This window comes from Triticum urartu, chromosome 3, assembly GCF_003073215.2.
Source record: "Triticum urartu cultivar G1812 chromosome 3, Tu2.1, whole genome shotgun sequence".
Taxonomy (NCBI): Eukaryota; Viridiplantae; Streptophyta; class Magnoliopsida; order Poales; family Poaceae; genus Triticum; species Triticum urartu.
The window spans coordinates 531,683,357-531,708,425 of record NC_053024.1 but is presented as its reverse complement, the minus strand read 5'-3'; the positions used below and the strand labels follow the sequence as shown (position 1 = coordinate 531,708,425).

Genomic DNA, 25,069 nt, shown 5'->3' with positions numbered 1-25,069 from the left:
AACTCGCCCAAATGTTGTAGTGACCATGGCCCTCCACAGGCCGTACGATCCATGGGCCATCTACGGGATGGACTATCCATGGCCTTCTATGGGCTGACGGATCCATGGGCCTTCTATCGGCTGTCAGATCCATGGGCCTTCTATGGGTTGTCGGATCCATGGGCCTTCTATGGGCCGTCAGATCAATGGACCTTCTATGGGCCATCGGATCAATGGGCCTTCTACGGGTCGTCTCATCTATGGGCCTTGTACGAGTCGTATAAGGGGACGTAAACGGGCTAGAGTGGAAATCATACTTTTTATGGGCTGACCATAACAGGCCGTTAATAGGCCGTATTTGATGATGCTATGAAAATGGCCCAATAGATTAATGGGCCACAAATGGGCCGACTGTATCCACGGGCTAAATTTGGCCCACAAGCAAAAAAGGCCAGTAACGGGCCGTAAGTAACCGAATGCTGGAAATGAGCCCAAGAAGAGGCCGAAAGGTAACACGGGCTGGAAACGACCCAATGGAATAATGGGACGCTAATGGGTATAAAGCGATACACTGTTCATTACGGGCCGGTTTCACCACGGGTCGTTAATGGGCCAAGAGTTACAAAGGGACTCATATGGGCCGAAATACATCATGGGCCATACATGGGCTGGAAGTTACAATGGGATAGAATCATATTGGACAGTCCAGATGACGCTACTGGGCCTAATTCCGGTAGACAGTAACGGGCCGTGAGTTAGCGAGCTGTAAATGGGCTATATGCGAACATGCCGTTAACAGGCTTTCTGTGGGTCGGCCCGCCACCTTTTGACCAAGTCAAGCGGGCCGGCCTTTTCACAGGAATGGGCCTTTGTTGGGTCGTGCCACGTGTCGACGTATCATAGGCGCCTTGGGTCCAATGAGTGGATGACATCTGTCCCAACGATGAGCCGACATGTGTTTCCTCCAGCCAATGATGATTTTACATGTGGAAAATCCCCATTGATCGGGGCTGTTAACGGGTTATCGGATCCAAAACCGGACACGATAGCTTAACGGTGTTCCGTTACGGTGGATGCCACGTGTCGGTCACCCTTGACGAAAGCGCTTCTGTGATGCGCGATTTATCGTCATGAAAGTGGACAATTCCGTGATGATAATTTTGGTAATGTCATGGAACAGTTGTATGACAGCACAGGTATGACTATCTTGATTTTGTGATAAAATCGTCATGGATGTACATGCATGACAAAAATGCGACCTACTATGACAAACACGTATCATCACGAAAGTGTTTTTTTTGTAGTGCACACATGCAAACACTAAGCATAATATCTAGCCTAGATGCACATAAATACAATAAAGGGCCAATCATGGAGTGGTATACCTTTTGCATAAATGGCCATTTGTGGGCATAGGGATTTTGACACCTTTGCAATCTTGCATGCCGAATTTCCTCAACACATGCTTGAGGTATTTCTCTTGAGATATGAAGATGCCATTGTGCTGTTGACGTATTTGAAGACCTAAGAAGAATTTTAATTCTCCCATCATAGACATTTGATATTCTTCACTCATCATATAGGCAAATTCATCACTGTAACGTTGGTCAGTACAGCCAAAAGATGATATCATCAACATATATTTGGCACACAAATAATTTATCATCATAGATTTTGGTGAAAAGAGTTGGGTCAAGTGAACTGGGTTTGAAGCCTTTCTTCATGAGGAATTCCTTAAAAGTATCATACCACGCCCGAGGGTCCTGCTTGAGGCCATAGAGGGCCTTATTGAGTCTGAAGACTTTGTCGGGATGCTTTGGATCTTCAAAACCCGGGGATTGAGCAACATATACTTCTTCCTCAAGCTTACCATTGAGGAATGCACTTTTCACATCCATTTGATATAAGATGATATTATGATGGTTAACATAAGCAAGTAATACGCGAATAGCCTCAAGTCTAGCAATAGGTGCAAAAGTTTCATCGAAATCAATTCCTTCAACCTATGTGTAGCCTTGAGCTACAAGTCGTGCCTTATTCCTCACCACAAGGCCATTTTCATCTTGCTTGTTGTGGTAGATCCATTTGGTGTCGATGATATTGTGCTTGCGTGGGTCTGGACGCTTGAGGAGTTCCCCCACATTGTTGAGCTCGAACTAAGGATGGCAATGGGTCGGGTTTGGATCGGGTTGAACAATATTAAATCCATATCCATATCCATGAAGACAATCTTTGTCCATCCACAAAAAATCCATGGGTGATAAATTGTGTCCATGTCCAAACCCGATGGATATCCATACCCACTGGATATCCTTTGGGTCCTCTCAAGAAATATAAATTACACATAACACCGTGTTAACATAAGCTCCTTCATTCTTCACCTTGTGGTAGGCTAGGCCTCACTTATGCTAAACATCAACTTATGGTAAATCAACATCCACTAACAAGCTAAGATCATTTAGTATTTTTCTAATAGTTGTGAATGACGAGTCATTTAACAAGGAGATAAAAATAAGGGAATGGGCATTGGAGTATGTTACCCAGGGGATTGAATGTCAACTAATAAAAGTTACGACGGAGATTGTGAAATTCTTTTACATGTTTTAGATAACAAAGTGTAAAATTGCAGTGAGACATGTGACTGTGGGGTAGGGATAGCAGATTTTGGCCCATTAAGTCACACTATTGGGTCGGGTTTGGATATATCCACCGGTACAATATTATATCCATGTCCTACCCATGAGCAATCGGGTCGGGTTTGGGCAGCGTCCATGGACACAAAAGCATATCTAGACCCTGTCCATTCAGGTCGGATATCCATGTCCATGGGTAAAATTGCCATCCTTAGCCTCGAACTGATGTAATTCCCCTTGCATTGCTTGAATCCACTCAGGCTCCAGAAATGCTTCATCTACTTTAGTGGGCTCTGTCATAGAGACAAAAGCAAATTGCCCACAAAAGTTAGACAAATGTGAATCTTTTGAGTGGGTGAGAGGACCTGGTGCTTTGATATCGTTGATGATTCTTTCAATCTGCACTTCATTAGCAATGCGAGGATGAGCGGGTTGACGGCGTTGAGGGGGCTCAGCATTTCTTCAGAGCCATTTTCCTCAGGTGCAGCAGCATGATGTTCTTTATGATCGGGAATGACTTCTTCAACAGATTCTTCGGTAGGAATGACATCCTCAGTAGCCTTGAACTTGATGGATTCCTCAGGTGGTATTTCATCTAGCACCGTAGGTAGGTGCTCTCTTTGCGAGCCGTTAGTTTCATCGAACCGCACATCTACAGTTTCAACAACCTTGTGGTGATAGGTGTTGAAGACTCTGTAGGTGTGCGAGTCCTTTCCATAACCAAGCATAAAACCTTCATGTGCTTTTGGTGCAAATTTAGAATTGTGATGAGGATCTCTAATCCAACATTTAACACCAAAGACTTTGAAATAACTGACATTGGGTTTCTTGTCAGTGAGGAGTTCATATGAGGTCTTTCTGAAGAATTTGTGAAGATATACCCTGTTGATGATGTGGCACGCGGTATAAATTGCCTCGGGCCAGAAGCGAGGAGGCGTCTTGTATTCGTCAAGCATAGTGTGAGCCATCTCAACAAGAGTCTTGTTCTTGCGCTCCACGACGCCATTCTGCTGAGGAGTATAGGGAGCAGATAACTCGTGAGTGATACCAAGTTCATCAAGATAGTCATCAAGACCAGTATTCTTGAACTCGGTTCCATTGTCACTTCTAATGTGCTTGATCTTTACACAAAAGTTGGTTGAAGCCCTCGAGGAAAATCGTTTGAAGACTTCCTGCACTTTAGTTTTGTAAGTGATGATATGCACCCATGTGTAACGCGAATAGTCATCAACAATGACAAAGCCATATAAAGATGCAGCATTAGTAAATGTGGCATAATGAGTTGGGCCAAAGAGATCCATGTGATGCAATTCAAATGGACAAGTGGTAGTCATGATGGTCTTTGAGGGATGCTTGGCCTTGGTCATCTTTCCAGCTTCACAAGCTCCACATAGATGGTCCTTGAGGAATTTGACACCCTCGATGCCAATGACATGCTCCTTCTTCGCCAGAGTGTGCAAGTTCCTCATCCCAGCATGACCAAGTCGTCGATGCCATAGCCAGCCTTCTAAAGCTTTTGCAAGTAGACATGTAGCAGGTTGTGGTCCTGTAGAGAAATCAACAATATACATATCTCCTCTCCTAAAGCCTTCGAAGACTTTGGAATTGTAAGCTTCCATGGTCACAACACAACGATAATTGCCAAAGACAACAACCATATCAAGATCACAAAGCATTGAGACAGACATGAGGTTGAACCCTAAGGACTCGGCAAGCATGAATTTGTCTGTGTGTCGATCCTTTGAGATTGCAACCTTACCTAGACCCAATACCTTGATTTTTTTTCCTTTGTCAGTGTAGGTGATATGCTTCAGATGTGATGGAGATAAAGCAGTGTCCATCAATAAGTTCCTGTCACCAGTCATGTGATTTGTACATCTTACAAACTCATATACTTCAGCAGTGAAGAATATGACATCCAATTCATCAGATTAATTTCATCACGCAATAAAACGGGTATAGCAGTATGAGGACGTGAGGAATGAGAATTCATTTCTTCATGGTTAGCTTGCGTCCTTTCAAGCATACTCAGGTCTCCAGCAAATTCTTCAGACGCTTAGGTTCATCTGGAGACCGGACCCTGCATAAGAGATTAGTTCTTTTTCTTCATCACCCACATTTGGAGGGGTGGCAAAGAGTTCATCATTCTGCGAGCTCCATAAGAGAAAGGTGGCATAGAAGCCAATCCACTTCGTTTCACATGAGAGGGGTTAGAGTAAGAATATGAATAAGCAGAGAAATTCTTCGAGGACTTATGAACATAATGATTTGAAGAATAATGCACATATTCATAACCCTTAGATGTTCCCTGCGAAACAGAAGGGTTAGCACGATGATGTTCATATGAGGATCTGGATCCATATGAGGAATTTGATCCACGTGAGAAATTTGGTCCATATGTGAACTTGGATCCATATGAAGACTTTGGTCCATATGAAGAATTTGATCTGGGGTTCCTATTCTTCACAGGTGGTGTCATGATGACATTCACCTGAAGACTTTCAAGGCACCTTTTGGGAACCCAGATTTTCTTCATAGGGGGGCCATTCCTGCAGTTAGTGCCAACATATCAAGCGAATACTTCACCATTCTGATTTTTGAACAGATTATAATTGGAGTCAAATGACTCATCAGAAGAATATGAAGATTCACATGTAAAATTAGATACAGTAGATGGATCCACTGAAGGTCCCTTTGTAGCAACCCATGAGGTTTTGGGATACTGCTTAGATTTCCAGTAGGTCCCATCAGCTTTGAGTTTCCTCTCAAAGGCAATACCCTCTTTCCTAGGGTTCCTGTTGAGGATCTGCTTTTTAAGAACATCACAAAGTGCATGCCTGATGCCCTTTGAACCTTTTGTACATGCCTGTCACATACAATTCATTCAGCCCTGCATGGTCAGTGATACTAGCAACATCCTCTGATGAGGAATTTGTGATAGTAGAGACAGTTGAAGAATTTGCAGCAATAGAAGAATTTGAACTTTCAGGTGAAGAATTAGCAGATTCTCGTTCAATGCATTTCAAACATGGTGGAATGAATTCAACCTAAGCGGAACTGATTTTTTGAGCAAGTAATGAATCGTGTTCCTTCTGAAGATCTTCATAACTCACTCTTAGCTTCTCAAGATCTTGCTTTCTTTGAAGAAATTCATAAGAAAGCTTATCATGATCAGATAAGAGAGTGTTATGATGACTCTAAAGATTATCAAACTTAGTCTGAAGTCTCTGAAGACTTTCAGCCAAAGCTTTAGAACAATCCATTTCTTCACCCAACATATCATCGCTTTTGTCTAGCATATTTTGAACTTTTTCCAAAGCTCTTTGTTGTTTAGTTGCAAGGGAAGCAAGTTTGATATAGCTGGGTCCAAATTCATCATCACTTCCCTCAGATAGGTAGCATTCAGTTACCTTAGCACCTTTTGCCATAAGGCATGTGTGGCACCCCGGCTCAGAGCGACCGGTTTACCCTGCATTGCCAGCCCAGAGACCATGTCTTCGAGCAACACACAACATCTTGGTATAGAAAAACAACCGCTTTATTGATGCTAGCGGCTCAGAGTTTATATTATAATAGATGTCGAGGGCGAGCAGCACGCACGGTGTGGCTGAACAATATGTAAATTATTTAGTGAACATAAAGGGGCCTCGATCATATCAACTACGCGGCAGCGGAACAACGTCGTAGCGGAAACTCCATATCACAAGGACACCGATGTGGATACGATCTAGAATCGAGCAGCGCTCCTTTCCAACGCGACTTTCCTAAAATCTAGCATGACACGCCAGGTCAGTACATTGAATGTACTTGCAAGCTCACAACAGGCATAATCATAATGAAAAACAATATCATGATATTTAACCAATTAACGATGCAATAATGTTCCAACATGTTGTGCTCATGCTCCTGGGATAAACATCCCGCGGTACCGACTTACCAATCGTGATCGTTCTCGGATCACAAACAAACCACCATCGCGGTCTTAACCAGAGTAACTTGTGATCCTTATGGCGATCACCACCAAACCACCATTGTGGTCTTAACTAGAGTAATTTGTGATCCTTACGGCGATCACCACCAAAGTAACTCGTGATCCTTACGGCGATCACCACCAAACCACCATCGTGGTCTCGAACATCTCGATGGCCTTTCAGCCATCATCATCAGTGCAATGATCATAACTTAGTGTGCATGTTTATTAAACGTTGACTCATGGTGGGACCTACTACGAGTTGTTCGTAACGGTGGACTCGGCTATCGATAGATTATACACTCTGCAGAGGTAGCACACTGTACCCACACCTCGGAACCCATGGCCTCGCACTCCCATTCGGGTGGACCAACGGCATTCCGACGAAACCCTTCCATTGCCATGACACTCTCCCGGCCACTCCGACCCAATCCCCAACGGGCTAGTCCTGGGTGGCCCCATGTCTACCAAAGACACACCGACCACCGTCGTGGACAAAACTTCCCTCACGAGGACCGGTACCAAAAATCTCAAACAGGGGCACACAAGGTTATGCCTGCTTACCGGGCCAGGGTAAGCACGCCCATAACCTTCCCTAGTTGGAGGCACTGACTAGAGGCATGTCAATGGACCGAATCAAGGCCTTCCCACAAAGGCAAATGTGGTTGCACTTGGAAAATCTTGATTCAGTGGCACCATGACCCAGTCAACGATATATTTAGGTTGAGTTATATTCAGGTTCAACTTAAAAGGAAAATGACCGGTGTCATAGCATGCCATGAAATGCAATACTACACATGCATCACATAATACGAAAATGACTAATGTCAACCATATTCACACTAAACATAAGCATCAAAAACTTATATTACTTTCCTGGTCTTACTTTAACCATATATTTTGCATCAAGCAATATTATTTTCTCATGCAAGCAAATAACTCCGATTAATTCCTCACATGCATAGCAAAGCTTCTACTATCATCATCGCAAGCAAATCCTAATTTCTTTACCAATCAAGTTAGGTTCAAACATTCTGTAAATTAGGTAAATTGGCTAAACAAGCACTTAACAGGATATTTTCTAGCAAATTTAACCATTTTTATTTATGTAAGAAAATAACTTTAATCCATTATCCACATGCATAACAAATCATTTTATCGTTACCACAATTATATAAGCTTCTTTACCAACTAAGCTAGTTTCAAGGTTCTGTAAATCAAGCATAATACTAACACACACTTAACAGAATATAAATAACATAATAGTTATTTAAATACATGGATTAATCATATCATACAAGTAAGAAAATCATCAATATTGAAATGGCACCATGAAAATGTTGTTGTGGCTTGCCTTAGTGCAGATGAGGTTCACAAGCCTTCTGGTGATCCTCAAGACAAGCCTCACCCTCTGAAAATAATTATAAACACAAGAAGAAAATATCAAGAACTCTTCTGAAAATCACCAGAAATTCTAGACAACTCAGAAAAATCTCATTTTTGGTGAGTTGTTAGATTTCTTTGCAAAGAACAATATGCAAAAAGAATCAATTCATTTGGACTTATGGTTGAAAATTTATGGCCGTTTGAAGCTCTCTGGAATTGAATTAACTTTGAATTTACATAAACAGACTAGGGGGGTGACGTCGAAGGTGTAAAGCCTGAGGGCGCCACAACTCGTACCGCTTCACGCGCGTACAGCGTGGCTGACTAGCGGGCCCTGCTAGTCAGGTGAGAAGGAGGGGGAGAAGGAAACAGAGGGAGTCGCAGCTCCGTCGGAGCTCTCACCGGCGATGAGGACTCCTTGGCCAAAACAAGAGGGAGGGATGGAGAGAGGGGACAGTGGCGCACCTGCCCGTACCCGTAACGTGGCTAGGGGTGGTTGGACGGCGTCGGAATCAACCTTGCAAGTGGAGGCAGAACGCGGTGGTCACCGGAGATGAAGAAGACGGCGAGCAGAGGCAACTCCAGGGGCTCCAGGTGGATGTGATGGCTTCACCGGAAAGAGGCGGAGGCCTTGGAAGTGTTGCCCTGGCCTGGGATGGGCTGGAGCTACCACGGCGACTAGAGGGGATCGCCGGCGAGCTCGAGCTCGAGGACGGCGGCCCGCGGCCTGCCCGGCCGGGCTACGGCTTCCTACTCGCTTGTGGGTTGTGTGGGAGTGGTGGATGGTGCTCGAGGAGGCTGGGGGCGGCTCCATTTATAGGTGAGCGGAGAGGGGGGTTCGGGCTCCGCCAGTGGACACCTGTCCACGGCGCCCGGCGACGAGCGGCGTCAGTGAGAGGGGGAGAAGGCAACGTAGCTCACGCGGGAACTGTGGGCGAGGGGGGCGAGCACAGGAGCGAGGGGAAGGCGATGAGCACAGTGCGCACCGCACTGTTGGGTTGGCCGGTCCGCGCCCGTGCTCACTGCGGCGAGCTCCGTCATCGGCGAGCGCCAGGGAGGAGTTAAGGACATTGAGGCAAAGATGGTGGCGAAGTTTGGCGCGCTACGGCAGGTGGGGGAAGCGAACACGCGCGACAGATCGTTCGGCGGCACTCAGAGCGCGTCAACACGCATGCCAGCACCCCTGGACGAACACGGTCACCGCGTGGACTATGACATCAGGCTGAGCTAAGCCTAAACTTCATGTCTGGCGTGTTGTTTGTGGTAGATTGAGAGGTTACCACGCTTTGGTTTGGATCCAGGTGCAGTAGAGAAGTTTTTACATGACAGGTAAGTTTCTGGTCAATGACTTTGAGAGGTTACTGAGGTCAAATGGCTGGAAGTTGGAGGCTGTGCTTTGGAGGTTAGCCATGAGTTACTAAGGTGAAAATGCACAAGAAAACCATGCACAATGGAGAAAGTAAAATGGTAGTTGTTGTAGAAACCACCATTTCTGTCCAGAACAGAAAATATTTTCTATAGCAAAAATATCCCAAAAATTGACGAAATATTTTTGCTCACGAAGGTGCTATAGGGTTCAAAGAATATTTGTGAATTATCTCAGATTTTTCTGAGCCATAAAAATTAGGGTTGCTTTGGAGCATAGTGATCTAGCTAGGGTTTTGAGAGAGAAATGAATATTTTTCATTTAAGAAAAATATTCCAAAGATTATTTTGGGGTGGATCAGAAGGGGAATGATGATAAGGGAGGCAAATGAAGCGCTTGGGTGAAAGCCAAGGGTACCCAAGTGTTTAAGTCCATATGAAAAGATTCAAAAACTCCAAGTTTCAAATTGAATCCAAAGGAAAATCAAGCAAATGAGAGAGGGCAAAAGCCAGGCTGTCACAAACCTCCCCCACTTAGAATGAATCTCGTCCTCGAGATTCGGTTGCATGGAAAACCACTCTGGATAATGTGACTGTAGAAATTCTTCCTGCTCCCAAGTTGATTCTGACTCTGTGTGATGCTCCCACTAAACTTTGTAAAATTTCCTTACTTTACTGTGAGTGACCCTTTCCATCTGATCCAAAATTCAAAACGGTCTCTCTTCATAAGTTAAATCATTTGCCAACTCAACCTTAGCCATAGCGGTCCTTTTCTCAGGCGGGGATATGCATCGTCTCAATTGTGAAACATGAAACACGTTGTGCACGTCTGCCAATTCAGCGGGTAGTTCCAATTGATATGCAATAGTACCCACTCGAGACATAACCGGGAATGGACCAATAAATCTGGGTGCCAACTTTCCAAGGGTTTGAAATCTCTTGACTCCTTTCATAGGAGTGACTCGGAGGTATACGTGCTCTCCGGGTTCAAAACTGACCTACCGGTGCTTTGCATCATAATAACTTTTCTGTCGAGATTTAGCCAATTGCAATCTGTCTCTGATTTCCTTAACTTGTTTCTCAGCTTCCATCATGAGATCTGTTCCAAAGATACAGCTATCTCCAGTTTGAGACCAATTTAAAGGAGTGCGGCACTTACGGCCATACATATCTTCATACTGTGACATCTTTAGACTGGTCTGGAAGTTGTTGTTATAGGAAAACTCGGCATGGCAAGCAGTCTTCCCATTTAGGTCCTTGAGCTAAAGCACAGGCTCACAACATATCTTTGAGTATTTGATTTACCCGCTCTGTCTGTCCATCGGTCTGAGGATGATAAGCAGTACTATATTTCAGTGCTATCCCCAAGGCTTGATGGAGATGGGACCAAAAAGCGGAGGTGAACAGGGAACCTCGGTCGGAAGTGATAGTTCAGGGCACTCCATGCAGACTAATGATTCTGGATACATACAGTTGTGCAAGTTGATATGCTCGATATCTGGTGTTGATCGGAATGAAGTGAGCAACCTTGGTTAAGGTGTCCACTATGACCCAGATTGCATCATTTGCTTGCTGAGTCTTAGGCAATCCTATAATAAAATCCATACAAACGTCATCCCATTTCCATTGCAAAACCGACAGTGGTTGGAGGAGTCCGGCTGGCTTCTGATGCTCTGCCTTCACCTTGTTGCATATGTCGCAACAGGCCACAAAATAGGCAATATCTTTCTTCATTCCCTCCCACCAGAATATTTGTCTAAGGTCCTCATACATTTTTGTACCTCCCGGGTGAATGGAATATGAGGATTCATGTGCTTTCGACATGATTTTATTCTTTATGTCCGGCTGATTGGGTACACAAATCCGTCCACAGAATCGGAGGGTATCGAATTTATCCTTGGAGAAATTTGGGGTCTGCCGTGCCATCGGGCTCTTGGCACGCTTTTGTAGTTCGATGTCAGCTGTCTGGGCCTTGCGGATCTCTTCCTCAAGTGTGGGGGTAACTTCCAAAGTATTAGCGAGGCCAGCATCCACTATGACCAGGTTGAGCTGAGCGATCTCCTCTTGGAGTTTGAGAGGCAAGGATTTGAATATGGCATTTAAGCTGGCAGGCTTTCGACTGACGGCATCGGCAACCACGTTGGCCTTACCCGGGTGATAATTTATTCCAAGATCATAATCCTTGACCAACTCTAGCCATCTTCGTTGATGGAGATTTAAATCCGGCTGAGTAAATATGTATTTAAGGCTCTTGTGATCGGTAAAAATTTGGCACCTTTTTTCAATGAGGTAGTGTCTCCAAATTTTTAGCGCATGAACCACCGCAGCCAATTCCAAATCATGAGTAGGATAATTTCCCTCGTGAGGTCGTAGCTGTCACGATACATATCCTACTACCTTGATGTCTTGCATATGCACGCAACCAAGGCCTTGCCTGGAGGCGTCACAATACACATCAAAGCTGCGATAAATGTCTGGGAGAGTCAACACAGGTGCGGTTGTCAGCCGTATCTTTAGCTCATTGAAACTTTTCCCACAGTCCTCCGTCCATTCAAACTTCTTATCCTTTTTGAGCAGCTCCGTCATGGGTTTAGCAATCTTGGAAAACCCTTTGATGAAACGACGATAATATCCAGCTAATCCAAGAAAACTCCGGATATGTGTCACTGTTGTGGACGGCAGCCAGTCGAGCACATCCTTTACTTTGCTCGGGTCCACGGCTATACCTTCGGCGGATAGTACATGTCCGAGAAACCCAACTTGCTTGAGCCAAAACTCACATTTACTGAATTTGGCGTAAAGCTGATGGTCGCGGAGTCATTGTAGCACTGCCCGAAGGTGATCCTTGTGCTCGTCTTCACCCTTGGAGTAAATGAGGATGTCATTGATGAAGACTACAACGAATTTGTCGAGGAAGTCCATGAATACTTTGTTCATCATATGCATGAAGAAAGTAGGGGCATTGGTGAGACCAAAGGACATCATGGTATATTCATAAAGACCGTACCGAGTAGTGAATGCGGTCTTAGGAATATCTTCCTTTTTAATCTTGAGCTGATGATATCCGGTCCATAAATCGATCTTAGAGAATACTTTAGCCCCACTGAGCTGATCAAACAAATCATCAATCCTTGGCAACGGGTATTTATCTTTGATGGTGACCTCATTTAGCTGGCGGTAATCTACGCACATGCGGAGACTGCCATCCTTTTTGTCCACAAAAATAGCGGGTGATCCCCATGGTGAAGAGTTGAGACGAATATATCCTTTCTGGATCAGTTCATCAAGTTGTTTCCTTAGCTCCACTAATTCTGATGAGGGCATTCAGTAATACTTCTTGTATAGCGGTGCAGTTCCGGGCACAAGATCTATTGCAAATTCCAGTTCTCGGTCTGGTGGCATGCCTGGCAGTTCTTCTGGAAATACATCAGGGTACTCGTTGACCATAGGAATTAATTCCAACTCAGCCACAATGGTGAAAACCAATTCTTACTTGGGTATTTTCTTGCGAGCATAGAATTTGGTAGTCTGCCCGTTCAGACTGGTCAAAGTGACTTCTCGTGTTGCGCAGTTTATACAAACTTGATATTGGGTCAACCAATTCATACCCAACATAATATCCAACTTTTTAGACTCAATAATTATCAGAGAGGTTGGAAAGTAGACTCCGTTGATATTGATTTCCAGATCACGGCAGACCATGTTGCTCTTGATTAGAGATCCTGGGGTTTGTACCAGCATATTTTTGCCCAAAAGTGTACAAGGAAATTTGTTTTGGGCAGCAAAACTCTGAGAAATAAAAGAATGGGAAGCCCCAGAGTCAAATAAAATTACGGCAGGTATGTCATTAACAGAAAACATACCAATGACGACTTCGGGATCCTCTTGTGCTTCGTCGGCTGAGAGATGATGCACGTACCCAGTAATGTTTTGCTGGGTCAGGCATGACTCTATAAAGTTGACTTGTGGCCTGAATGGGGCATTCGCCCTGTTGTTCTTGGGGCACTGTTTGGCATAATGCCCGTTCTGCCCACAATTGAAGCATGAATTATTGCGCTGACGCTCCTCACGTATTGGGTTGTTCACGACATTCTTGACTTGAGTGGTGGTCTTGTTAACATTCTATTACCAATTGGGCATGTATTCCACCTGAGTCTGTTGCCAGGTTCGAGCCTTTTGCACTGGTTCCCCATCCTTCTTTGGCTCAAACTTACGCTTGTTGTCGTTGTTGTTGGCAGGCCTATTATCTGATACAAGCTTGTGCTCCTGTTCAGCAATGAAAGCCTTGTTCACTAGAGTTTGGAAATCTGGGAAATCAAACATACTGAGAGTACACCAGAGTTGCGGATTTAAGCCTCCAAGAAATCTGTCAATCTTCCTTTCCTCGGTGGCCATGTCATAAAGGGAGTAACGGGCCAAATGATTAAATTTTTGCAAATATTCCCTCAAAGACTGATTTCCTTGGATGAGAGCGAGAAATTCACGCTGCTTAACCTTCATAACTCCAGTAGGGATATGATATTTCCAGAACTGATCCTTAAATTTTTCCCAGGTGATTTCTTCATCAGCATGCCACATGGTCTTTGCATTTTCCCACCATATGGCAGCAGTGCCTTCAAGGTAATGAGTTGCAAATGGAACCTTATCATTTTCTTCAATACGAGCAATCTCAAGCTTTTTCTCAATGGTACACAACCAATCGTCTGCATCCAATGGGTCAACAATCTGACTGAAGCTGGGTGGCTTGGTCCTTTGAAAATCTGACAGCTTTGAGTAATGACCGTTCTGATTTCCATTCTGTCCAACCATAGCTTGCACACTTCTTAATATTTCAAGCAGATCATTGTTCCTTCTTTACTCAAACATACGCAGAATTTGCTCGGTGGAGGGTGGATTTGGTGGTGGAGGCGGTGGCGGAACGTACGGCTCGGGAGAATGTCCTGCCAGTCGTGCAGAACGACGAACAGGAGTTCCCTCACGAATGTTGCTACTACTACCTCCCCGTGTCATCCTATTGTGGATTTTTCCCAAGACAACACAATCGAGATGAGAAACATCCAAGAATAAATTTGGGGAAAAGCCAGCGACAAATCCCAGAAGAAAACAAAAGAGCGAAGAAAATACGGCGAATAAAGTCCCAACATAATTATACATAGACTCATACATGAAAGATAAACAACATGACATGTTCAACTACTCCCATACATGCAACGAAACATCATGACTCATACGTCTACATCCGTACATTATCCGGACGACTGCGAAAACTCCGAGGTACTACTGCTCTGCTGGTGCTGTGGTGTCCTCCCCTGAAGCGGACTCGGATCCTAAACTGACATGGTTAACGGTAACCTTCGGGTTAAAGGTAACACGACGATGCTGCCTCGACGGCTGTCCCTCCGGGGCAGGGGCAGGATGAAGCATCAGGGCTACAGGAGTAGAGAGAAGTGAAACCCACTCGGCAGGAGTACGGAGAGGGTTCACCGTCGAAGTGCCTGAGCTACTCGAGGGAGTAACCGGTGAAACAGGGGAACTAGAATTGGCTGGAATATAGGGAGTAAATCCCAGAGAAGATGGAGTAGTGGCAGATCTAGTAGTGACCAAAGCAGCGGCTAAAGCAGTACGGGCACGAGTCAGCTCTCGAGCCAGCTCGTGGATCATAAGATAGCTAGCAGTGACATAACGAGCAAGGTGGCTAGCAACGCTATCAGACTCCGGATCAATGATCTGGAAATGGACACTACCATTATCGTGTAGAGAAGGGTAGGAAAAGAAACCTGGATGGTTTTGCATTCGGATCTCGTTGTAACGAAGCTCGACAAGGACCTCGAATGCAGCAAACTGGACAGCCTGAGAAGCGGTAGAGGCGTAACCGCTCCGAGAGATACGAGTGTAAGAGCCGGAATCGGAACTAGTGCGTAGAGTAACCATTGTGTGATACTCATACACTGAATCAGCTAGACGCTCCCGATACACACGATAGACTGGATCGTCTCCGAGGGGGTACAGCCGACGCCACATGTTGCGAAGAAGGTGTAGTAACGTGTACGGCATCAGCTGCAGCTGGCACAGATACGGCACCGGAGCCATCTACACTCAGAACCATTAGCAGGTTAGCATAAAAATATAAATCAAGTGCATGCAATGCAACAACCATCTACAATTGCTACCGACACTCAACTTAAACTCGTATCTAACGTCTAGTTAACACGTCGTAGTCTAGCGTGGCCTACAGTCAGCGCGGCTCTGATACCAAGCATTGTGGCACCCCGGCTCAGAGCGACCAATTTACCCTGCATTGCCAGCCAGAGACCATGTCTTTTGGCAACACACAACATCCTGGTACAGAAAAACAACCACTTTATTGATGCTAGCGGCTCAGAGTTTATATTACAACAGATGTCGAGGCCGAGCAGCACGTACGGTGTGGCTGAACAATATGTACATTATTTAGTGAACATAAAGGGGCCTCGATCATATCAACTAAGCGGCAGCGGAACAACGTCGTAGCGGAAACTCCATATCACAGGGACACCGATGTGGATACGATATAGAATCGAGCAGCGCTCCTTTCCAACGCGACTTTCCTAAAATCTAGCATGACACGCCAGGTCAGTACATTGAATGTACTTGCAAGCTCACAACAGGCATAATCATAATGACAAACAATATCATGATATTTAACCAATTAATGATGAAATAATGTTCCAACATGTTGTGCTCATGCTCCTGGGATAAACATCCCGCGGTACCGACTTACCAATCGTGATCGTTCTCGGATCACAAACAAACCACCATCGCGGTCTTAACCAGAGTAACTTGTGATCCTTACGGCGATCACCACCAAACCACCATTGTGGTCTTAACTAGAGTAACTTGTGATCCTTACGGCGATCACCACCAAAGTAACTCGTGATCCTTACGGCGATCACCACCAAAGTAACTCGTGATCCTTACGGTGATCACCACCAAACCACCATCGTGGTATCGAAAATCTCGATGGCCTTTCAGCCATCATCATCATTGCAATGATCATAACTTAGTGTGCATGTTTATTAAACGTTGACTCATGGTGGGACCTACTACGAGTTGTCTGTAACCGTGGACTCGACTATCGATAGATTATACACTCTGCAGAGGTACCCACAGCTCAGAACCCATGGCCTCACACTCCCATTCAGGTGGACCAACGACATTCCGACGAAACCCTTCCATTGCCATGACACTCTCCCGGCAACTCCGACCCAATCCCCAACGGGCTAGTCCTGGGTGGCCCCGTGTCTACCAAAGACACACCGACCACCGTCGTGGCCAAAACTTCCCTCACGGGGACCGATACCAAAAATCTCAAACAGGGGCACACAAGGTTATGCCTGCTTACCGAGGCAGGGTAACCATGCCCATAACCTTCCCTAGTTGGAGGCACTGACCAGAGGCATGTCAATGGACCGAATCAAGGCCTTCCCACAAAGGAAAATGTGGTTGCACTGGGAAAATCTCGATTCAGCGGCACCATGACCCAGTCAACGATATATTTAGGTTGAGTTATATTCAGGTTCAACTTAAAAGGAAAATGACCGGTGTCATAGCATGCCATGAAATGCAATACTACACATGCATCACATAATACGAAAATGACTGATGTCAACCATATTCACACTAAACATAAGCATCAAAAACTTATATTACTTTCCTGGCTTACTTTAACCATATATTTTGCAACAAGCAATATAATTTTCTCATGCAAGAAAATAACTCCGGTTAATTTCTCGCATGCATAGCAAAGCTTCTACTATCATCATCGCAAGCAAATCCTAATTTCTTTACCAATCAAGTTAGGTTCAAACATTCTATAAATTAGGTAAATTGGCTAAACAAGCACTTAACAGGATATTTTCTAGCAAATTTAACCATTTTTATTTATGTAAGAAAATAACTTTAATCCATTATCCACATGCATAACAAATCATTTTATCGTTATCATAATTATATCTTAGCTTCTTTACCAACTAAGCTAGTTTCAAGGTTCTGTAAATCAAGCATAATACCAACACACACTTAACAGAATATAAAAAAACATAATAGTTATTTGAATACATGGATTGATCATATCATTCAAGTAAGAAAATCATCAATATTGAAATGGCACCATGAAAATGTTGCTGTGGCTTGCCTTAGTGCAGATGAGGTTCACAAGCCTTCTGGTGATCCTCAAGACAAGCCTCACCCTCTGAAAATAATTTTAAACACAAGAAGAAAATATCAAGAACTCTTCTGAAAATCACTAGAAATTCTAGACAGCTCAGAAAAATCTCATTTTTGGTGAGCTGTTAGATTTCTTTGCAAAGAACAATATGCCCATACCCGTAGCGTGGCTAGGGGTGGTCGGACGGCGTCGGAATCAACCTTGCAAGTAGAGGCAGAACGCGGTGGTCGCCGGAGATGAAGAAGACGGCGAGCAGAGGCAACTCCAGGGGCTCCAGGTGGACGTGATGGCTTCACCGGAGAGAGGAGGAGGCCCTGGGAAGTGTTGCCCTGGCCTGGGATGGGCTGGAGCTACCGCGGCGACCAGAGGGGTTCGCCGGCGAGCTCGAGCTCGAGGACGGCGGCCTGCGGCCTGCCCGGCCGGGCTACTGCTTCCTGCTCACTTGTGGGTTGTGTGGGAGTGGTGGATGGTGCTCGAGGAGATTGGGGGCGGCTCCATTTATAGGCGAGCGGAGAGGGGGGTTCGGGCTCCACCGGTGGACACCTGTCCACGGCGCCCGGTGACGAGCGGCGTCAGTGAGAGGGGGAGAAGGCGACGTAGCTCACGCGGGAACTGTGGGCGAGTGGGGGCGAGCACATGAGCGAGGGGAAGGCAATGAGCATAGTGCGCACCGCACTATTGGGTTGGCCGGACTGCGCCCGTGCTCGCTGGGCGAGCTTCGGCATCGGCGAGCGCCAGGGAGGAGTTAAGGACGTTGAGACGAAGATGGTGGCGAAGTTTGGCGCACTACGGCAGGTGGGGGAAGCGAGCACGCGTGAACAGAGCGTTCAGCGGCACTCAGAGCGTGTCGACACGCATGCCAGCACCCCTGGACGAACACAGTCACCGCGTGGACTATGACATCAGGCCGAGCTAAGCCTAAACTTCATGTCTGGCGTGTTGTTCGTGGTAGATTGAGAGGTTACCACGCTTTGGTTTGGATCCAGGTGCAGTAGAGAAGTTTTTACATGCCAGGTAAGTTTCTGGTCAGTAACTTTGAGAGGTTACTGAGGTCAAATGGCTGGGAGTTGTTGGCTGTGCTTTGGAGGTTAGCCATGAGTTACTAAGGTGAAAAAGCACAAGAAAAAACAGGCACAATGGAGCAAGTAAAATGGTAGTTGCTGTAGAAACCACCATTTCCGTCCAGAACAGAAAATATTTTCTGTAGCAAAAATATCCCATAAAGTGATGAAATATTTTTGCTCAGGAAGGTGCCCTAGGGTTCAAAGAATATTTGTGAATTATCTCAGATTTTTCTGCGCCATAAAAATTAGGGTTGCTTTGGAGCATAGTGATCTAGCTAGGGTTTTTGAGAGAGAAATGAATATTTTTCATTTAAGAAAAATATTCCAAAGATTATTTTGGGGTGGATCAGAAGGGGAATGGTGATAAGGGAGGGAAATGAAGCACTTGGGTCAAAGCCAAGGGTACCCAAGTGTTTAAGTCCATATGAAAAGATCCAAAAACTCCAAGTTTCAAATTGAATCCAAAAGATAATCAAGCAAATGAGAGAGGGCAAAAACCAGGCTGTCACAGCATGGTGAAGAGGATGATGATTCCGGATCGAAAGTCATAGCCTTGCGCGATTCCATGAAATCCTTAAACCAGGGATCATGATGAGTTTGATGACCTTCATAGACCTGAGAGAGTTGGTCCCAGATGAGCTTCGCATGGCTGAGATGCATAATGTTCCTGAACTGATTTTGGGACAAGCCGGAGTAGATGATGTCCTTCGCTGTGAGATTAAGTAGAGTGTACATGCGAATATCATCAGCCTCCACCATCTTGCATAGATCGGTAAGACCAATCTCAGTGACGGTCCATAGTTCGTTGTTCATCGCCATGAGGCACTTCTTCATCATGGCCTTCCACTTGGGATAATCATGACCATCAAAGATGGCGCATGTCACTGCCTTCATTCCTGCGGTCGACATAACTAAAACTCCAGGCGGTTAAACCAAAATCACATAGAACAAGGGAGTACCTCGCTCTGATACCAATTGAAAGTGCGTTATATTGACTAGAGGGGGTGAATAGGCGATTTTTAGAAATTCGACACTGAGGCATTTCAGGGTGAGGAAATTCCTAAGCAATGAACTACTTAGCAGCGGAATAAGTACTCAAATGCAAGCACAACAGAGTAGTAGCACAGTCATCATGAAGAAATGAAAAACAAGCACAGAGTACAGAAAGCGTAAACATAGGATAAGTAGGCTGAAGACAAACTGACTGAAGAATTTGAACTGGAGAAATTGAGAAAGTCTTCAATCAAAGTCTTCAAAGAGTAACGATCAGGTACAACAACACAATAATGACAAAATGAAAGGGTTGAGGAAATAGAACCAGTTAGCTCGGTGACGACAGTGATTTAGTAGACCAGTTCCAACTGTTGTGACAGTTGTACGTCTAGTTGGAGCGGCTAGGTATTTAAACCTGAGGACACACAGTCCCGGACACACAGACCTCACCATATTCTCCTTGAGCTAAGGTCACACAGACCTCTCCCAATCACTCGTGGTAAGTCTTCAGGTGACTCCCAAACCTTCACAGACTCGGTCACTCGGTGATCCACAATTTCCTCTTGGATGTTGTAGACCATGACGCCTAACTGTCTGGAGGATGCACAATCCTCAAAGGTAACAAGCATCGGTTCCACACAGGAACAATCTCTTCAGTGATGCTCAATCACTTTGGGTTTGTAGGTGTTTGGTTTGGGTTTTGGGTTTTTCCTCACTTGATGATTTTAGCTCAAAGTCCTAGGAGGATGGGATGCTCTCAATGACAAGTGTCAGTTTCTCATGGAGCAGCCAACCAGCTAGTGGTTGTAGGGGCGGCTATTTATAGCCTAGGGAGCAGCCCGACATGATAAGATACAAATGCCCTTCAATGATATGACCGTTAGGTGGGTAGATATTTTGGGACAGCTGGCACATAGCACAACAACGGTTGGAAATTTGAGCTTTCAAATTCCTCAAGGCTATCATGTTCCTCACTTGTAGGCAATCCGCACTGGCGAATTCCTAACTTCTCAGTCAGAACAAATTCCTCAGAGAACAGAAGATCTTCATCTCTGTCACTGAAGAAATTGACTGAACTGTATGATATTTCCAATGGCTTCACTCGAAGGGATTGGTAGGTGTAGGATTTTGAGTTGAGCATCACTTGGAAACTTTTCCTTAGTTTTACCTCGACCCCCTTTAACAGTAAGGTGTTTCCTATGACTGAAGAAAGAGAAAAATGAAACTATGAAAACAAAAGTCTTCGAGCTTCATATTCCTCGCATGAATATCAAGTCTTCTGGATCACACCAATTTCTTCACTTTCAAAGTCTTTAGAAAGCCAAAGTATTCAAATGAAGACATTCATTTTTAGGGGTCGACTTTCTCTGTAAATATCAAACTCCTCATAGACTAATAGACCTGTTTACACTCACAAACATATTAGTCCCTTAACCTATAAGTCTTCAATACACCAAAATCACTAAGGGGCACTAGATGCACTTACAAGAACCCAAAGAATAAGTCTAGGTTTAGCATCTTTCTTTTCCATAAGATATTTAATAGTAGCATGATCGGTGTGAACAATTACTTTTGAATCAACAATGTAAGGTCTAAATTTATCACAAGCAAACACCACTGCTAAGAATTCTTCTTTTTTAGTAGTAGCATAATTTTGTTGAGCACTATCTAGAGTTTTACTAGCATAATGAATAACATTCAGTTTCTTATCAACTCTTTGTCGTAGAACAACACTTACATCATAATCACTAGCATCACACATAATTTCAAAAGGCAAGTTCCAATTAGGTGGTTGAACAATACGTGCAGAAATTAAGGCTTTCTTGAGTGTTTCAAAGGCTTCTAAACAATCATCATCAAAAACAAGAGGAATGTCCTTTTGCAAAAGATTCATAAGAATACTAGAAATTTTAGAAAAGTCTTTGATAAATCTCCTGTAGAAACCAACATGACCTAAGAAACTACGAATACCTTTGATATCTTTAGGACATGGCATTTTCTCAGTTGCATCAACCTTTGCTTTGTCCACTTCAATACCTCTTTCAGAAATTTTATGACCCAAGACAATGCCTTCATTAGCCATAAAGTGGCTCTTCTCCCAATTCAAGACAAGATTTGTTTGTTCACATCTCTGCAAAACTCGATCAAGATTGCTTAAACAATCATCAAAAGACTTCCCATAAATAGAGAAGTCATCCATGAAAACCTCAACAATCTTTTCACAAAAGTCAGAGAATATAGCATTCATACATCTTTGAAAGGTAGCAGGTGCATTACATAAACCGAAAGGCATATGTCTATAAGCATATGTTCCAAAGGGACAAGTAAAAGTGGTCTTTTCTTGATCAGGTTGAGAAACAGGTATTTGTGAAAAAAAATAGAATATCCATCAAGGAGGCAAAAATGTGTGTGCTTGGATAATCTTTCAAGCATTTGATCAGTAAAAGGCAGAGGGTAATGATCTTTTCTAGTTGCTTTGTTTAATTTTATAAAATCAATTACCATTGTATAACCTGTAACAATTCTTTGTGGAATAAGTTCATTCTTATAATTAGGAACAACGGTTATTCCTCCTTTCTTAGGGACACAATGAACAGGACTCACCGATCTACTATCAGCTATAGGATAGATTATACTTGCTTCCAGAAGTTTTAATATTTCCGTTCTTACCACTCCTTTCATCTTCGGGTTTAACCGACGTTGGTGATCAACAACGGGTTTAGCATCAGGTTCCATATTAATTTTGTGTTGACATAGAGTGGGACTGATGCCCTTTAAATCATCAAGAGTATATCCAATAGTAGCTCAGTTCTTCCTTAGAACTTTCAATAATCTTTCTTCTTCATGTTCTGAAAGGTTAGCGCTAATAATAACATGATATATCTTCTTTTCATCAATATAAGCATATTTCAAAGTGTCTGGCAATTGTTTTAATTCAAACACAGGATCACCTTTAGGTGGAGGAGGTCCTCCTAGAGTTTCAATAGGCAAATTATGTTTAAGAAGAGGACGTTGTTCAAAGAAAATCTTATCTATTTCATTTCTTTCATGCATATGTAAATCATTTTCATGGTCTAGCAAATATTGTTCTAGTGGATCAGTAGGAGGCACAACAATAGAAGCAAGACCAATTAATTCATCTTTACTAGGCAATTCTTTTTCATGAAGTTTTCTACTAAACTTGGAAAGATTAAACTCATGAGACTCATCATCCAAACTAACACCGACAGTTTGTTTCTCACAGTCTATTCTAGCATTAACGGTGTTCAAGAAAGGTCTACCAAAGATAATGGGACAGAAGTGTAAGTGCATCTAGTGCCACCCCTAGTTGGTTTTGGAGTATTGACGACAAACTTGGTTGAGGGACTAATGTGTTTGTGAGAATTGCAGGATAACACAGGTAGTAGTCCCATATTGATTCGGTTTACCTACCAGATATGACCCCTAAAAATGTGTGAAGACATTGAAGACAATGGTGGTTTGTGAAAAGATTCACATTGAAGACTATGACATGAGAAGACATCATATGAAGACTATGGAGTACGAAGACATAGTTGTTTCGTAGTTTCCTTTTCTTCTTTGTTGAGTCATAGGAACCACCGTACTGTTAAGTGGGGTCCAAGTGAACAAAGTTAGAGTGAATGATGTGATGCTCAACCAAATCCTATGTCTTCGAGCAAAGACAACGAGAGCAAATATTATCTGGAGCTGGATAAGTCAGCTTTACTTGTAGCCCAAGTCAAGCTGCCGCGTGTGTTTGAAATCTGACCGTTGGTCACGTGTCAGTTCCTTAGTGACCCAGGGTCATTTCGAACAAATCAGGTCGGGTTGCCTCCTGGCTATAAATAGCCCACCCCCTACACCATAAATTGGTGGCTGCTCAGAGTTAGTGCACGGCTTTTGTTGTTTGAGAGCAACCCACCTCCGAAGCATTTAAGAGAGAGATCCTTGCGAGGACAAAGCCCAAAACACCCAGAGCCAAAGAGTGTTAGGCATCACTGAAGTCTTTCTGTCTGCGTGATCTGAAGACTTGTTACACTTGAGGAATGTGAATCCTCCAGCCGGTTAGGTGTCGCGTTCTGAGCGTCCAAGAGTCATTGTGGATCGTCGGTGAACGAAGTCTGTGGAGGTTTGGAAGTCTACCTTGAAGACTTACCAAAGTGATTGGGCGAGGACTGTGTGTCCTTAGCTCAAGGGGAATAAGGTGAAGACGTGGTCTTCTGAATTGAATCTCAGCCTCCCTAACCAGATGTACAGTTGTCACAGCAACTGGAACTGGTCTACCAAATCCTTGTCTTCATCAAGCTACTTGGTCTATCCTTCACTTCCCTTTACTTTACAGTTTGTCTTCGTGAAGTCATTGCTTGCTTTCATGATTTGATTGACTTCACTGAGTGAAGACTATTTACTATTTGGCTTCATACTATCTTCCATCCTGATCCATACTACCTAGCTGTTGATAGTCTTCGTGATTTCACTTCATTGCTTAATTGACTATAGCTTGTCTAGTGTAGTCTACCTTCCGCTGCATATCAATAGGTTCAATTTTTCTGTTTGTCTTCAAAGCCTTAGTGTTGTGAAGACTTTCATAAAAATCGCCTATTCACCCCCCTCAAGTCGATAACTAGCACTTTCAATTGGTATCAGAGTAAGGTGCTCCCTTGTTCCGTGTGATTAGGTTTAACCACCTGGAGTTTTAGCTATGTCGACTGCGGGGATAATCAAAGTCTCTGTTGCGTGCCCTGTCTTCGATGGGACTGATTGCCCCTACTGGAAGAATAAGATGCGCATGCATCTTGAAGCCATTGACGTTGACCTCTGGTATGTCGTCAAGAACAGCGTTCCTAAGGTCGGTGAAGGTGTCACTGCTGCTGATGTCAAGAGGTTCATTCAACTGGACTCGACTGCTAAGAACATCATCTGTGGTCATCCGACCAAAGGACAGTATGGTCGTGTGAGTGCTCTAGAAACTGCGAAGCTAGTCTGGGACTGGCTCTCCAAGGTCAACGAAGGCATCTCAACCCAGAGAGACTCAAGGATCAGTGTTCTTCGCAACCTCTTCAACCGCTTCAAGAGAAATGACAATGAGAATGTCTAGCTCACAATTGATCGCCTCACTGATATCACAAATGAGCTTCGCGCACTCAGCGCCACTGAGATCACCAAGCACGAAATCGTCAAGACGCTACTGAGATCACTTGATGCTACCTCTTGAGCACTCCGTTGGTTTTCCCCGGGGAAGGGATGATGCAGCAAAGTAGCGTAAGTATTTCCCTCAGTTTTTGAGAACCAAGGTAATCAATCTAGGTAGAAGGCTACGTGCAAGTCCCTCAACCTGCACAAAACAAAATAATTACTCGCAACCAACGCCGATAAGGGTTCTCAATCCCTACATGGCCACTTACGAGAGTGAGATCTGATAGATATGATAAGATAATATTTTTGGTATTTTTATGATAAAGATGCAAAGTAA

At 44.1% G+C, this 25,069-nt stretch overlaps 1 pseudogene; it reads right to left on the bottom strand.

Annotated features, from left to right (window-relative positions):
- Positions 1 to 4,704: 4,704 nt before the first annotated feature.
- LOC125546925 lies at positions 4,705 to 19,497 on the bottom strand (annotated as a pseudogene).
- Between the last annotated feature and the right edge of the window lie 5,572 nt (positions 19,498 to 25,069).